Below are 15,977 nucleotides of genomic sequence, written 5' to 3'. Positions count from 1 at the left end.
TCTCCTGAAAAAGGACTTTGAGATTTGTTGATTTAGTTCAGTTCAGTTCAGTCGCTCAGTTGTGTCTGACTGTTTGTGACCCCATGAACCGCAGCACGCCAGGCCTCCCTGTCCATCACCAAATTCCGGAGTCTACCCAAACTCATGTCCATTGAGTCAGTGATGCCATCTAACCATCTCATCCCCTGTTGCCCCCTTCTCCTCCTGCCTTCAATCTTTCCCAACATCAGGGTCTTTTCAAATGAGTCAGCTCTTCGCAGCAGGTGGCCAATTTAAGTCACTGTATAAATCTCTGACGGGCTTCCCAGGTGGCACCCGTGGGAAAAGAACCCAGGCGGAAAAGAACCCAGGCAGGTAAGAACCCGCCTGCCAATGCAGGAGACATAAAAGATTCTGGTTTGATCCCTGGGTGGGGAAGATCCCTGGAGGAGGGCATGGCAACTTACTTCAGTATTCTCCAGTATAGGGTTGCAGAGAACCAGACGTGACTGAAGCGGCTTAACACGCACACACGCATCAATCTCTGGAATTCTAGAAAGTCTTTATTGAAATAATACATTATTTCAATAAATTTGCATTGCATGCATGTGTGTTCAGTTGTGTCTGACTCTTTGCAACTTCATGGACTATAGCCCACCAGGCTTCTCTGTCCATGGGATTCTCCAGACAAGAATACTGGAGTGGGTTGCTATTCCCTTCTCCAGGGGATCTTCCCGACCCAGGGATTGAATCCAGGTCTCCTGCATTGCATGAAAATTCTTTTTATTGTCTGAGCCACTAGGGAAGCCCTAAATTTGCATTCGTATATTAGTATATAGTATTAGTTCCAAATCAAAACTTTTCAACTAGCTAAATCCATTCCAGGAAAGGTTATCGTCAGTTGGCTTGAAACTAATTGAAGGAGGGAAGGGGCCAGTGAAATTGACCTGCTTCTGTTCAGATGCTAGGGTTTTAGGAGTTCTTGAGTCTGTGCTTGAAATCTTTTTGGACTTGGGGACTCTGCATTTCTTCCAACAGAGAATGAAAGAATCGTGTACCTGACTTTCATGAAACTCTCATAAGGCATCTCATATTTTTCAAGATGAATTCCAGATGAACTGACGGCAGAGTCACATGGCTTCCAAGTCAAGACTAGAACCTGGTCACCCTATGGCTTTACACCAAAAGCAAAGCAGCCCAGACTCTCCTGAAGCTATGTTTTATTTGGCCCACAGAATGGTGGTGTTTTTTTACTTGAATTCATTTTCAATATTGAAAACTGGAAATTTTCATGTGAAAAATCCAGATGTCCTTTATTTTTTTTAGATTGGAGCTCAAGGAACAGTGAGCCCACTTTCTGCAAGGCCCTTGAGACAGGGCATGAGCCTTCTAGGCACTCCAATCCCCCAGGTTCAGTTTAGTCCATTTGCCTTCTTGGTTCTATTGGAACCAGAGTCATGACACCTGTTTCACCCAAGCTGCCATTTTAAGACACCTTGTCAGACTGTTCAAACAATTTCTTACCTGGGTTACACGTACCAAATATGTCTAGCACTTGTTTCCTAGCAGTTGAAAATAATGAGCCAGATTTTGAAATAGGTGAGCTACTTCCTGGCATTAATTCTGGCCATTTAAGAGAGTTTTCTCTGTAAGCCCTTCGTTACCATGTGGGATGCTCAGCATACACATAATTTCAAAAATTACTCTTTTCCTGATGGGTTTGCTTAGTCATCAGGAAATTTTGACTTCTTAAGTAAATGAAACATTTGGTATTTGTGAAGTCAAAGAATTTATTTAGGATAGCCACCTTGTCATCTGAAGAACTTATGTTATGGACTGAATTGTGGCTCCACCCTCCTACCCCCCAAATTCATATATTGAAGTCCTAACCCCCAGTATCTCAGAATGTGACTATATTTGGCAATAAGGCCTTTAAATATGTACTTAAGTTAAAATGAGACCATTAAGGAGAATCTCAATCCAACCTGACTCCTGTCCTTATAAGAAGAAATTTGGACATGCAAAGAAGCACCAAGGGATATACACAGAGGAAAGACCACACGAAGACACAATGAAAACATGGCCTCCTGCAAGCTAAGGAGAGAGGCCTCAGGAGAAAATAAACCTGTTGACATCTTATTCTTGAACCTCTAGCGCCCAGAACTGAGAATATTCATTTCTGTTGCTTAAGACAAGTATTTTGTTATAGCAACCCTAGCTAACTAATAGAGCTTCCTAAGTTGTATTTCTTGAAAGGGACCTCTGTTTCACCTTATGAAATGTATGCAATACATTGTTGATTGATAATTCCTCTTGAGTTTATGTAGCTAGAAGCCCAAGTTGACTAACGGCTGCGATTCCTTAGCTGCACATAAGAATCATCTGTGGAGCCTTTAAAATTAACTATGGGAAATGGCAACTCACTCCAGTACTCTTGCCTGGAAAATCCCATGGGTGGAAGAGCCTGGTATGGGGTCGCAAAGAGTCGGACACAACTGAACGACTTCACCTTACCTTACCTTGTGGGATCACCGCCCCAAATTCTAACTTGTTGGTTTGGGGTTGGTCCTGGCCCTCTGGTTTTATAAGCCTCCCAAGAGTTTTGCAGGTGCAGCCTAGAGTGAGAATTAACTGATTCAGAGGGAATGATCCCCCTCCTAAAGAAGAGCCTGGGTTTCTGCAGTTCTCCCCTGGGAGTCCGCCCCTGACCATGCCATCCAGTGGTAGGCAGGATAGATTTACTGCCTGTATAACAGGACCTCTGAGGGCTTTGAGTGAAAATGAGCCTCTGCCCACGGGCCTCATATTAGAGTTGTTGTTGCTCGGTTGTGTCTGACTCTTTGAGACCCCATGGACTGCAGCCTGCCATGCTGCTCTGACCTTCATCATCTCCTGGTGCTTGCTTAAACTCATGTCCATTGAGTTGGTGATGCCATCCAACCACCTCATCCTCTGCCGCCCCCTTTTTGCCTTCAGTCTTTTCCAGGATCAGGGTCTTTTTCAGTGAGCTGGCTCTTCACATCAGAACCCCCAAATCTGCAAGTGGCCACAGCTCTGCCTATGAGGCACTTAATCCACGTGTGTGGCCTGGCTAGGGTACAGGTTTTGGTGGTGGTTTTTTTTTTTTAATCTCTTATCTCCCTGCCACTGATACCGTGTGTTTAATTTCTTGTCCCACCTCCCATTCCAGTGGAGGGTGGGGCATTCTGGAAAGTGTTCCAGGAAGTTGTGGCTTTCCCTCTGCACTCTGGGTGTAGAGCTTGGAATCGAACAGAAGGAACAACCATTGCAGGGAGCATGTTCCCAAGGCCCAGGCCCATGTGCTTTTCCTTCCAGCAATGGTGATATTGACTCCTTTCCTGGCGTACTGGACTGTTCTGTGGATTTTGCTGCTTTTTGCCACATCTCTTACAATTAGAATGGTGTTTTCTGACGTTCATGGCTGTTTAAGTGTGCTGATTTTATTAACTTACTTCCTAGCAATTCTCAGCGCTCTCTCACGAGCTAGGTAGAATGAAAACATTGCCCCATTCTGTAATTTTCCAAGAGCTGCATGCTCTGTTTGTGTGCAGAGAACAGTGGTGTTTTTAAGAGTAAAATACAAGTTAGTGCAACTAGTACTGTGTTTACCCTTTCCTTCAAAACCTCTCCCTGCAGTTTGCTGGTGTGTGTCTAATCTCTCTCTCTGCCATCAGGTGTGACATCCTGACCCCATGTCATAACTTCATTCCCTGATAAGTGCTGTCTTGGTAAATTAAACTGTCTCATTGCGGACCGGTCTGACTTGATGAACCACAGAAAACTTTAAGCACATTATGAAGTGCCCAGTGAACTTATCACAAAAGCAAAGAGAACTGGGTCACTTTCAGGACCCCACATTTCCCAAGTGACTCAGTGGTAAAGAATTCACCTGCCAATGCAGGAGACGCAGGAGGATATGGGTTTGATCCCTGGGTTGGGAGGATCCCCTGGAGAAGGAAATGGCAACCTGCTCCAGTATTCTTGCCTGAGAAATCCCATGGACAGAAGAGCCTGGTGGGCTACAGTCCATGGGGTCACGAAGAGTCAGACACAACTGAGCCCCGGATCCCATAGATTATCAGAAAAATTTTATAAGGAACTTGAGCCTCAAGTTTTGATTGATTCAAGGTGGTATCATCAAAATCTCAAAAAAGGAAAAATGAACAGTTTGCTGAATTGTAGGTCTAGAGTTTAAGAAAAGTCCAGTGAGACTCAGTATCTCTTAAAGTTTTGGCCTCACCCAGTGCACCCAGTATTTGTAATTACGATCTTAACCTGATCACATGAACACCTATGATTCAAGTGATGATGCACTACTACAGCTTTCCTGAGTTAAAGTATTGAAAAGGTGTAACTCAGAATGGGACTTGAACCCACTGTCTTTTAACTGAGATCACGTACCTGGTCTCAGGGCTTAATAAAGCTCAGGTTCTTGATGTCTCATCGAAGAAAGAATCCAGTGAGAGGGAGACAAGGGGATCGATAAAAAGTGGATTAATTTAGAAACACTCCAGACAGAGGGTGGGTCATCTCAGAAGGTAAGAGTGGCACCAGGGTGTGGGGTTGTCAGTTTTTATAGGAGTGGGTCATTTCACATGCTAATGAGTGGGAGGAGTATTCCAGCTCTTTGGGGGAGGGGTGGAGATTTCCAGGAATTGGGCCACTTCTTACTTGTTCACTTTACTGTTGGCCTTGGAGCTGTCATGGCGCCTGGGGGTGTGTCGTTTAGTTTTGCTGATGTGTTACAATGAGCTCATACTGAGGCTCAAGGTCTAGCGGGAGTCAACTCGTCTGCCGTCTTGGACCTAGCTGATTCTAACCAGTTTATGTTGTTTTTCCTCAGTCTATGTCATTCTTTTTTGTTTGTTTGGCTGTGATGAGTCTTCATCGATGCACACAGGCTTTCTCTAGTTGTGGTGAGCAGGGTCTACTCTCTAGTTGCAGTATGCAGGCTGCAGGCTTCTCATTGCAGTGACTTCTCTCATTTCAGAGCATGGGCTCTAGAGCACTCGGGCTTCAGTAGTTGCAGCTCTTGGGCCCTAGAGCACAGGCTCAGTAATTGTGGGTTTAGTTGCTCCTCGGTATGTGGGATCTTTCCAGAGTGGGGATTGAACCCATGTCTCCTGCAATGGCAGACAGATTTCTTACCACTGAACCACCATGAAAGCCAGGGCTATGTTATTCTTTTGAAGGCTGTGCCCTGACCACCTCCCGCCTGATTCAGTATGGCAAAGATTTTCCAACTCTTATATCTTGAAATTTTTTTAAAGTAAATGCCAAGCAAGCAGGGACTGGAAGAGATACGTGTACACCCACATTCGTAGGGGTATTATTTACAGTAGCCAAAGGTAGAAGCCACTCAAGCAAGTGTCTATCAACAGATGAATGGATAAGTTAAATGTGATATGTATGCATAACTTAACATTATGCTCAGTGAAGTAAGCCAGGCACAAATAGAACAAATACTGTATGATTCCACTTCCATGGGATCACAAAGAGTTGGACACAACTGAACGAATAACACTTTCACTTTTCACTTATATGCAGTATCGAGGTACCTTCCCCATTTCAGTGAGTTATGTCATCATCCAACTAGTTGCTTAAGCTTGAAATCTGGGCATCTTACTTGAGCTCTTGATTTTTCTTACCACCTGCTACATTTAATCCAAACTAACAGAGCCTCTGTCTGTCCACTCAAAGACTCGTATACAGATGCTCGTAACAGAACTTCAGACACATTATGGTAAGAGAAAGAAATCAGGCATAAAAAATTACATACTGTATGATTCCATTTATTTGAAACATTTAGAAAAGGCAAATCTATAGAGACAAACAACAGATCAGGAGTTGCCTGACGTTGGGGGTGAGAGCAGGGATTAGGCGTAAGGGAACTTTCTGAGGTGATGAAGATACCCTAAAACTGGATTATGGCAATGGTTGCAAGAATCTGTGGATTCTCTAAAAATCCCTGATTTATACACTTTCAAAAAGTTAGCTAGGAAAGCCTGGCTGGCTACAGTCCATGGGATCACAAAGAGCTGGACACGTCTTAACAACTGAACAACAACAATAAAGTTAGCATCTTATTTGGAAAGTAACTTAGATATTTTGTATTGAGTCAAATAGATTTATTATGGGCAGGATGCAAAGAAACATGGCTGCTTATATCAGGAAAGAGATTTTAAAGAAGGGTCCACACAAAATTAACAAGGCCCATCCACTCCACTTCCTGACTGTTCTCCCCACTGACCCTTCTCTTTAATCCTCTCTGGCATTACATCTTAAATGTTTTGATCAGACTCTTCTTACTGTAAATCATTCTGTTACTTCAAGTTAGGAACAAAAAAAGGAAAAGAAAATGTCCTGTTTATCCCCTTCCCCAGCCTGTATTGATAGGAACAGCAAGCTCAAACTGTGTGGGAAATTTCCTGCCTTAAGATTTATTTACTCTCTAAAGAAAAGCTACTTTTATTTCATTATTTTTTTAAGCATACATGGGTTTTAATTTGGTGAGAAAATATCCTTGCCATTAAGAAGATTCTGCCTCATTACCTCTTATAAAAAAGCCCTCCTCCCCAAATTTGCAGAACTAAAGGAAGCATAAATTAAAACAACATTGTTGTTTGTCGCTTTGATCAACAAACACCCATCTCCAAAAGAAAAAAAAACTGCAAACCAAGCCAGATTCAAAAACTTTCCGTTCCCAAAGTCAAAGCAGTCAATATAAACAGCTTAGTCTCCCAACTGGATAAGAAAGAGGGAAAAAAATGAGGGAGGGGGGATGGTGTTGGGGGATAGGAATAAGAATCAAGAAGGGAAGAAATTTCGATTCCTTACTTTTCCTATTGGCCTGTCTGTCCTTAATTGTTAGCTCTATGAGTTTCCATCAGACTTTTGTCCAGAAATTGAGTAGTAAGGACTTGATTCTAAAACAAAGTCTGATGGAGACTGGGCTTCCCAGGTGGTGCTAGTGATAAAGAACTCCCCTGCCAATGCAAGAGACATAAGAGATGTAGGTTTGATCCCTGGGTCAGGAAGATCCCCTGGAGTGGGAAATGGCAACCAACTCCAGTATTCTTGCCTGGAAAATCCCATGGACAGAGGAGCCTGGTGGGCTACAGTCCATGGAGTAGCAAAGAAACACGACTGAAGCAACTTAGCATGTTGAGTAAAGACTTAACGTCATCTGTTCTTTGGACCTCAAAAGCTTCTTTGCCATCCCCTATTACACATAATGTAATTTTTAAACTATCCTATTGGCCAGTGGTTCAAAAAGAGATAGTCTCCAAAGACAGGGGAAGATTTCTGTTTCTGCAAATGCCTATGTATTTCTCTTCCCCCTCCCGCTTTTGTCCACATAAAGAGAAAGGATATTTGTGTATAACTATGAGGCTTCCCTGATAGCTCAGTTGGTAAAGAATCCACCTGCAATGCAGGAGATCTGGCTTCGCTCCCTGGGTTGAGAAGATCCCCCGGAGAAGGGAAGGACTACCCACTCCAGTATTCTGGCCTGGAGAATTCCATGGGGTCCATGGGGTCACAAAGAGTCAGACATTGAGCAACTCTCACTCACCAGACAACTTGCTAAGAGATAAAAAGGGGGATAAGACAGCCAAAGGAGCTGTAATTTATTTTACTCTTTGCGATGTATTTGGTTGTGTTCTTTTTCCTTTTTGTTCTTTTTTTTTTTTTAGTTTTCAAAGATTTTAAATTATGGTTAAAGAAAACATGACATCAAATTTATCATCTTGGGACTTCCCTGGTGGTCCAGTGGCTGACTCTTCACGCCTAGTGCAGGGGGCCTGGGTTCGATCCTTGGCTGGGGAACTAGATCCCACATGCGGCAACTAAGAGTTTGCATGCTGCAACTAAGACCTGGTATAGCCAAATAAGTGAATAAATAAAAATAAATATTTTTTTAAAAATGTACCACCTTAGCCATTAGGTACAGTTCAGTAGTTACGTATATTCATATTATTGTGCAGCAATTCTCCAGAATATCATCTTGCAAAGTTGTACCCATGAAGGGACAACTCCCATCTCTCCCTTTTACTGTTGTTTTTCCAGCTTCCCTGGTTCCTCAGTGGTAAAGAATCCACCTGTAATGCAGGAGATGTGAGTTTGATCCCCAGGTCAGGAAGATCCCCAGAGAAGGAAATGGTGAAGCACTCCAGTATTCTTGCCTGGAGAATTCCATGGACAGAGGAGCCTGGCAGGCTACAGTACATGTGGTCCCAAGAGTCAGACACAACTTAGCGACTAAACCACCACCATCACTATTATTTTTAAATTGGAATTGAAAAGATGGAGCCTTCTGGTTCTGTACGATGTCTGCATTACCTGGTATGTCAGGAAGTCAAAATTTTCAAGTGTTTCTTGGGTAATGTGAAAGATAGCTGTTTTCCATGAACAATCATCCCTTGTTTACACTTCTCTAGGTTGCTCATCTTTTCTTCTCTCCTACACATTCTGAGATAGGTGACTGATTGTTAGTCTCTCAGGCGGGTTGCCATTTCCTTTTCCAGGGGATCTTCCTGACCCAAGGATCGAACCTGTGTCTCTTGCATCTCCTGCACTGGCAGCAGATTCTGTATCAACTGGGCCACCAGGGAAGCCCTGGTGAGGGAGAAAGCAAATCCTGTTCTTGAACCCTTAGCAGGCTGGCCTTTCTGACTCTCCCCCTAACATGGGGATCAAGGGTGCGAGTTGTCCTCTAATCACGAAGAACCTTCCTCCTTATCAGGAGCACCAGTAAATTTCCAGAAGCCACGTCCTCCTGCCCTTCCCATCCTCCCCTTTCCCTCCACTCTCTAGCAACTGTGACTTGCTGGTTTCTGGTCTCACGCTTCATGCCAGCTGCCAGGGTCCCCATTTGGGTTGGCTCCAGTTTTCTGAAGCCTGGCAGTTAGTTAATAAGAAACCCAGGATGTAAATCACAGCTCGGACAGTTTCCTGTGGGGGAGCTTTTAAGTTCCCACCAGATCTTTTCATTCATTCCAGCTCATGAAGAGGAGACCGATGCTCTCTTCAGACACAAATGTGAATATAGACCAGAGATAAACAAGGCGGGGTGCCGGCAGGGAGCTGGAGGGAAGCTTAAAGACAAGATGCTTAGCACTGGCTTTCATTCTTTTGCCTAAAACTCATCCATTTAATGAACTGATAGAGGGAGTGTTCTCACTTGATAATTAGTAATATGAAATTTCCACTGGTATTTTTTAAAAAACAAGTTTTAAAGCACTGTTTTGTTAGCTCACTAGAGTTCCAAAACTCTGATGGAACATTTATTGAGGATTTATTCTCTACATGAGGCTTCCCTGGTTGCTCAGTGTAAAGAAGCTACCTGTAATGCAGGAGATGCAGGAAACTCCACTTTGAGCCCTGGATTGGGAAGATCCCTGGAAGGGAGCAATGGTTACCCCCTCCAGTATTCTTGCCTGCAGAATCCCATGGACAGAGGAGCCTGGTGGGCTACAGTCATAGAGTTGCAAAGAGTCACACAAGACTGGACTGAAGTGATTGAGCATACACACATGCATTCTCTACCATGCCCTGCAACAGACATGAGTAAGAAGGCTGTGGTCCCTGCCTTCTAGAATCTTACTGTCCATCTAGTTGTCAAAACTCTGGAGTATATTACACTAGAGAAGGCTGTTACAGGCTAGGAAACAGAATCAGGCAACACTTGAGTTCTGTCGGGGATGTGATAAGGTAAGTGAAGCACTCAGCAGAGAGTCCATAGTATTTGTTAAGTGAAAAAGGTTATTAATATCAATAAGAGCATCATCCAGATAGATACTAGCTCCAGGAGTAGGTATAATACAGAGCATACACGTATTAAAACAAATAATGCTTCCAAGCTGTGTATAAGTTCCAAAAATTTAGTCCATAAATTCCAAGAGTTGGGGGGAAGGCTAGACAGTTTGGGGAAAGGTTTTGAGAGACTAGGACTTAACATAAACAAAGAGAACAAAAACAACATGGACTCATAAAAACAAGGTGATGGGCATGGGTGTAATGACTTGGAAGCATTAATTCACCCAATACCAGCATGTGTCATGTACCTTGGTCATCTGAGATGAAGGAGTTATAATCCCTTTCCTAACACACCTAATCTAGGGGGGAGATTTTTATTTAATGGCACCAGTGGCTCTGTTCAAGGTAAAATGTGATAAGAGCTATAGAAGATGATTCAGTGCTGTATTTTTGAATATTCAGAGGAGGGAGAAATTGCTTTTGGTTAAGAATAAGAGAAGTTTCACTGAGTAAAGAATATATTTTGCAGGTCCTGAGAGGTTGGCAAGAATTTCCTTAGTATAAATTGGGGTTGAAGACGGAATCTCCACCCAGACAATGAAAAATGTGAGTCAAGTGCTAAGGAGGGAAACCAAGGCATGCTTGCAAAATGGTAATTACTGGACTCATTGACAAAAAAGTCTGTGAGTCAGTATGGATGGAATCAAGCAAAGTGAAACGTCCTTCATTTGGGGAAAAGCACAATTTTTAAGGGGAAAATATAGTAATTTTCCATTTACCCAAGGGAAAGAAGAACATTCTGGAGTGATCTGAGGCTTTCCTCATATTCCACTAGACATATAGGCAAAAATATTTTTAAGTAGCTTTCTTTATCTTGGTGCTCTGAATGGAACTAAAGTCTCTACCTACAGAGGATAAATGTGCCCATTTTCCTTCATCCTCTACGGTAGTGGTCCCCAGCACTTTTGGCATCAGGGACTGGTTTTGTGGAAGATAGTTTTTCCATAGATGGGATGGGAGTGGAGGGAATGGTTTCAGGATAATTCAAGTGCATTACATTTATTATGTACTTTATTTCAATCATTATGACATCAGCTCCACCTCAGATCATCAGGCATTAGATCCCAGAAGTTGGTGACCCCTGCTCTAGGAAACAGCAAGACCTCGTCCTCTGATGAAAGTGGCTTAGCCTGCATTCTCTTGGTCATGCAGGATGGTGTGAAAACAAGGCCTAGTTTTCAGAGTCAGGCAACTGTTTCAACTCTTCATTTCTGCCCCTTCTACACTTTGACCTTAGCAAGTTACATAAAATCTGAGCTTCCTTTTCTCTTCTGTAAAACAGGACTAGAAATAGCTACCCTGAGGTATTGTTGTAAAAATTAGAAATAAGGTATATAAATCCCAAGGCAGGAGTAAAACTAATCCTGGGCACAAAATAGATGGTGACTGTTACTATTACTCATAGGCTACGCTCAGCTCTTTCTGGTCTACCAGGAAGAAATGGCAGCCAGTAGCCTGCAAGGACCTGCCCAGGACTCTGCTATCTTATTGCCTTTGGTCAATCAGCCACCCTCTGGACACCTCCCACAGGTGCTGATTACAAGAACTTTAAAAATAAATTTTCTCCCCCATCTTATCTTCTGGTTCCTAGGCAGGAGTACTAAAGTATGCTGAATAATGCTGACATCCGGCTTGGAGTAGTACAGTTTCCTGAACACCTGCTGGGAGAAAGTTGTGCTTAAAAGCAAATAAGCTAGAAAGCAGAGAAAATTTTTCCTCTTGCTGGAATCTACATGTGAAAGTATAAAATAAAACTGTGTGACTTGAGGCAAATGAAAAAGAGCCTAGAAAATGAACTATTAATCGTGGTGCTTGGTGACTGGAATCTTTTTTTTAAAGCACATTGTTTGTAGCTTTTTTAAAAAATAAGGGGAGACAAATTGGCTTAAGTCAATAGTTAAGATGAAATTGTCAAAAAAGTAAACAGAAGCTACATTTCTTTGTTTTTATTTGGAGAGCTAGAGACCCCAATACTTCAAGAACAATGAAGCTGCCAACTAGCTAGTGGAAAACTTTTATTTTCAAAAATAATTTTACAAATGAAGATAAGGTAATTAAAAAAAAGAACCTAAGGGATTTAACTCCCTTTAAAAAAATATGTAGACATTAAATACCATGCTGCCTAAATTTTATTAACAGTAAATCATCAAAGAAAGTCATTTACATTTTAAAAATTCCAGTTGGTTTTACCCTAACAGCCTTTCTTGTTTTTATCTCTTGAAGTTATATTTCTGTAGCACCTTGGGTTGTTCTTAAAGCAGTGTCTGGCAATGTTGATGTCATTTAAATATTTCAAATACTTATGTATATTTAGGGCTTCCCTTGTGGCTCAGCTGGTAAAAAATCTGCCTGCAATGTGGGAGACCTGGGTTCGAGCCCTGGGTGGGAAGATCCCCTGGAGAAGGGAAAGGCTACCCACTCCAGTATTCTGGCCTGGAGAATTCCATAGACTGTGTAGTCCATGGGGTCGCAAAGAGCTGGGCACGACTGAGCAAACTCCACTTTCACTTTTCACTTTCAAGACTTCCTATAATACAAACTTAGGAAGAAAACCTAGTCAGTAGAATAGATGTCTTGATGCTATGAATAAGATATCCTTTTTGAGAGGCCTAAAATTCTGATATGACAGAAAGACCAAATCAATTAAAAGAATAAGTAATTTGGTTTTGTTGATGTTTTGTATCATTATGAAGAAATAATTGTTGGTGTCTTTGATGAATTCTCTTGGTCAGGGGAGGAGCTTTTTACAATAAATAGGTCAGAGTTTGTAAGCAGTGGAATATCATGGTGCCTTTAGACATTAAGACACATTTCTTGGTGGGGGGAGGTGGGAGGGGGGTTCAGGATGGGGAACACATGTAAATCCATGGCTGATTCATGTCAATGTATGGCAAAAACCACTACAATATTGTAAAGTAATTAGCCTCCAACTAATAAAAATAATTGGGGGGGGGAGACATATTTCTTTTTATAAAAAAAGATTTATTTGTTTTATTTGATGGAGGAGGCTGTGCTGGGTCTTCATTGCTACAAGCAGGCTTTCTCTAGTTGCGGTGAGCAGGGGCTACTGTTTGTTGCATGCTCCGGCTTCTCATTGCAGTGAATTCCCTTGTTGCGGAGCACAGGCTGTAGGCCCACAGGCTTCAGCAATTGCAGTGCATGGGCTCAGTAGTCATGACTTGAGGTCTCTAGAGCACTGGCCCAGTAGTTGCGGCTCACGGGCTTAGTTGCTCTGAGGCATGTGGGATCTTCCTGGACTAGGGATCGAACCAGGTGGCCTCTGCCATTGCAAGGCAGATTCTTGACCACTGGACCACCAGGGAAGCTCCAAGTCACATTTCTAGAAACCATTTGTTCAATATGTATGCCGGTTTATCACAGCATCACCTAGCTTTGTTTCCCATTGTGCTTTGTACTTGTATATTACATATGTTTAGATTCAGATACTCAACTAGACCATAAAACGCCCCTCCTATGGCCCCCTAGGCATGCAGCTGTTTTCATCCCAAGTCTACTCTGCCCAGTCTTTCTTCCTTTTCCTCTCTCATCACCTGTACTCTCTCAGTGGCGATTTCTCCCACCCAGCCACCATGCAGGCACTCAGACAAGAAAGCAGTTCTTGTTAAAATATAAGGTGCAGACCAATGGCAGAAATTGCACTGCATTCCATCCCTAAATTGATTACGCCTCCCTTTCTTCATACCTTTCCCCAGTCCTTATTTATCGTCATCTATATCTTCATTAACTTATCAATATTTTTCTAGGAAGAAAAAAATAGTTTACAGCTTTCATCAAAACATTCTGGGTTATGTCCCAGAAAATATTTCAATCCTCAGTTCTTAGGCTTCTTGGGCACCATCAATGCAGACACTCAGCTCCTTTGATAGAAAACAATGTTCACGCTTGTGCACATGCCCAGGTTAGGCTGAGAATGCTGGCTGGCTCAGCCCTGATTGCCCTTGTCCACTTCACCTCCCCAGTGTCCTGGTGACAAGGACGTGCTGGTATTTGAAAGTACTCCAGCTGAACCCATGCTCTTAAGGACCCATCACTTCTGGAGTTTTAACTTTCAGGGTTCTGGGCTGACAGTTCTCATTGTCACCTAGATCACATGTCTTTTTTTTTTTTTTTTTTTTTTTTTGCCCTTCACATTCCAAGCACACTTCACCTTCTTCCGGAAGGTTGCTGCCGCTGATAGGAGGTGGCAGCTGTTCACAGTTCACGTCAATCCTGGTCAGAGCTTTGGAACTTAAAAGGGAAAACCCTTTTGCCAGCACGACTATAGTCACTTTTAAGCTAGTGAGATTTCATTGTTTGAATTGTGCTTGACCTGCATGTTTTACAAGTGAATTTACAAAGTGGCTTTTCTCCCATGAAATGTGGACCAAAATTGAAATGGATATCCAGAGTTAAAGATTTTACCATCATTCTCTGACATGGTCATCATTATCCTCTATGCAAAGTTAACTGTGATTATAAGTACAGCCTAACATTGAATATTCATTGGAAAGGCTGATGCTGAAGCTGAAGCTGTGACACTTTGGCCACCTGATGCGAAGAGCCAACTCAGTGGAAAAGACCCTGGTGCTGGGAAAGATTGAAGGCAGGAGGAGAAGGGGACAACAGAAGATGAGATGGTTGGATAGCATCACCTACTCAATGGACCTGAGTTGGAGCAAATTCCAGGAGATGGTCAAAGACAGGGAAGCCTGGCGTGCTGCAGTCCATGGGGTCACAAAGAGTTGGGCATGACTTAGCGACTGAACTGAACTGACTGAACATTGAATAGGCACTTACTTTATGTCAGGCATTGTTCTAAGTGTATCATATAAAGTTTTACATCTAAAAGTCCAGCAAACCTATGATGCAGGTTCAGTTTTTAGTTCTCATTTTACAGAAGAGAACATTGCTTCAGTGGAGCTGGTAATGACCAGCCTGAGGTCACATAGTAGGTGCTATGGCCAGGATTCAAATCTGAGTGTTCTCCTCCCAGAAACTGCACTATTAACCATGATGCAACACTGGACCCACAGGAGGGGGAGTCCACCCTAGCGGTAAAAATCAATGAGCCCATCACCTCCCATTGAGTTCATCCTTCACATGCCACCAGCATGACTTCTTGAAGGTGCAGATCCAGTCATGACACTAGTGGAAAGTGTTTCTCGCTGCCTACAAGGTAAAGTCTAAATCCTGAAAGAGATCCAAAAGCCTTCCCTGCTACCATCTGCCTCTGTAGCTACGCTGTTTGCCACCTGCCCATTCCTGCCATGTTTCTTCCGGTTCCCCAATTGGTCTGTGCTGTCTGATACTGCGGGACCTTCAAACGTATTCCATCCTGACCGTTCCCTCCTCTCTTCCTACCCAGGTGAGCTTGTGCACATCGTACAGAACCTGTCTCAAACAGCTTCTCTACATCCTTCCCGGACATAAATCTCCTCTCCTCTGTTTGCTACCAGCACAAACATCTATTTAGTGAGATAAAAAGAGCTACCACTTTTGAGCTCTTGTGTGCTAGGCAAGGGGACAGGGCTGAGCATTTTGCATGGTTAGTGGTTACAAATCTTGAGCCAAAAACACAATTATGGGAGAAATGTATCTGTTTATTTAAAAAAAAAAAAGAAGACTATAATTTCTGTTTTGAGACCTCATTCAGCAAGGAGACACAGGTAATGTCAGTCAATCCATCTTTTCCAGCTCCTAAGGTTGTAGCTGAGTTGTGAGGTGCTTAGGCAAAGTCCAGGTGTGTGTGTGTGTGTGTGTTGTAGGGAAGTCGGATGAAGTCGTCCCTTTGGTCTCCATGTCACCATCTCCCCATGCTGGGATAGTTGGGGTAGTGGTGTCTGCAGCCTCTTCAGATCCATCAGGCACGTTTACCAGAAACCTTCTGCCTCTCCTGGACCACTCTAGGTTGGGAGGATTGGTGGAAGCCTGAGCCTCTCTCCTGCCCAGCTGTACTGCACAGACATTTCTTTGATTCCTCCTCTGTGCTGAGTTCCCAGCAACTCTTGGACTGAGCCAATTCTCCAGGCTCTTGCTTGGGATCGGAACCCGCATAGTTTCTGCTCTCAAATCATTTAGCCTACCTGGAGCTTTCATCTTGCGTCATGTAGGATTTAGACTGGCTCCAGCTTCTAGCTCCCCTTCACTTCCCTTCTGACTCT

At 43.1% G+C, this 15,977-nt stretch overlaps 1 protein-coding gene across 3 annotated transcripts in view; it reads left to right on the top strand.

Annotated features, from left to right (window-relative positions):
• The window catches only part of SHROOM3 (shroom family member 3), a 318,796-nt gene that overhangs the window by 219,328 nt on the left and 83,491 nt on the right, over nucleotides 1-15,977 (top strand). The window lies entirely within an intron of this gene.

The sequence above is a fragment of the Cervus elaphus genome, chromosome 6, assembly GCF_910594005.1.
Source record: "Cervus elaphus chromosome 6, mCerEla1.1, whole genome shotgun sequence".
NCBI classification, from domain to species: domain Eukaryota; kingdom Metazoa; phylum Chordata; class Mammalia; order Artiodactyla; family Cervidae; genus Cervus; species Cervus elaphus.
Note: the sequence above shows the minus strand (reverse complement) of the source record. Positions and strands in the feature narration are given on the sequence as shown.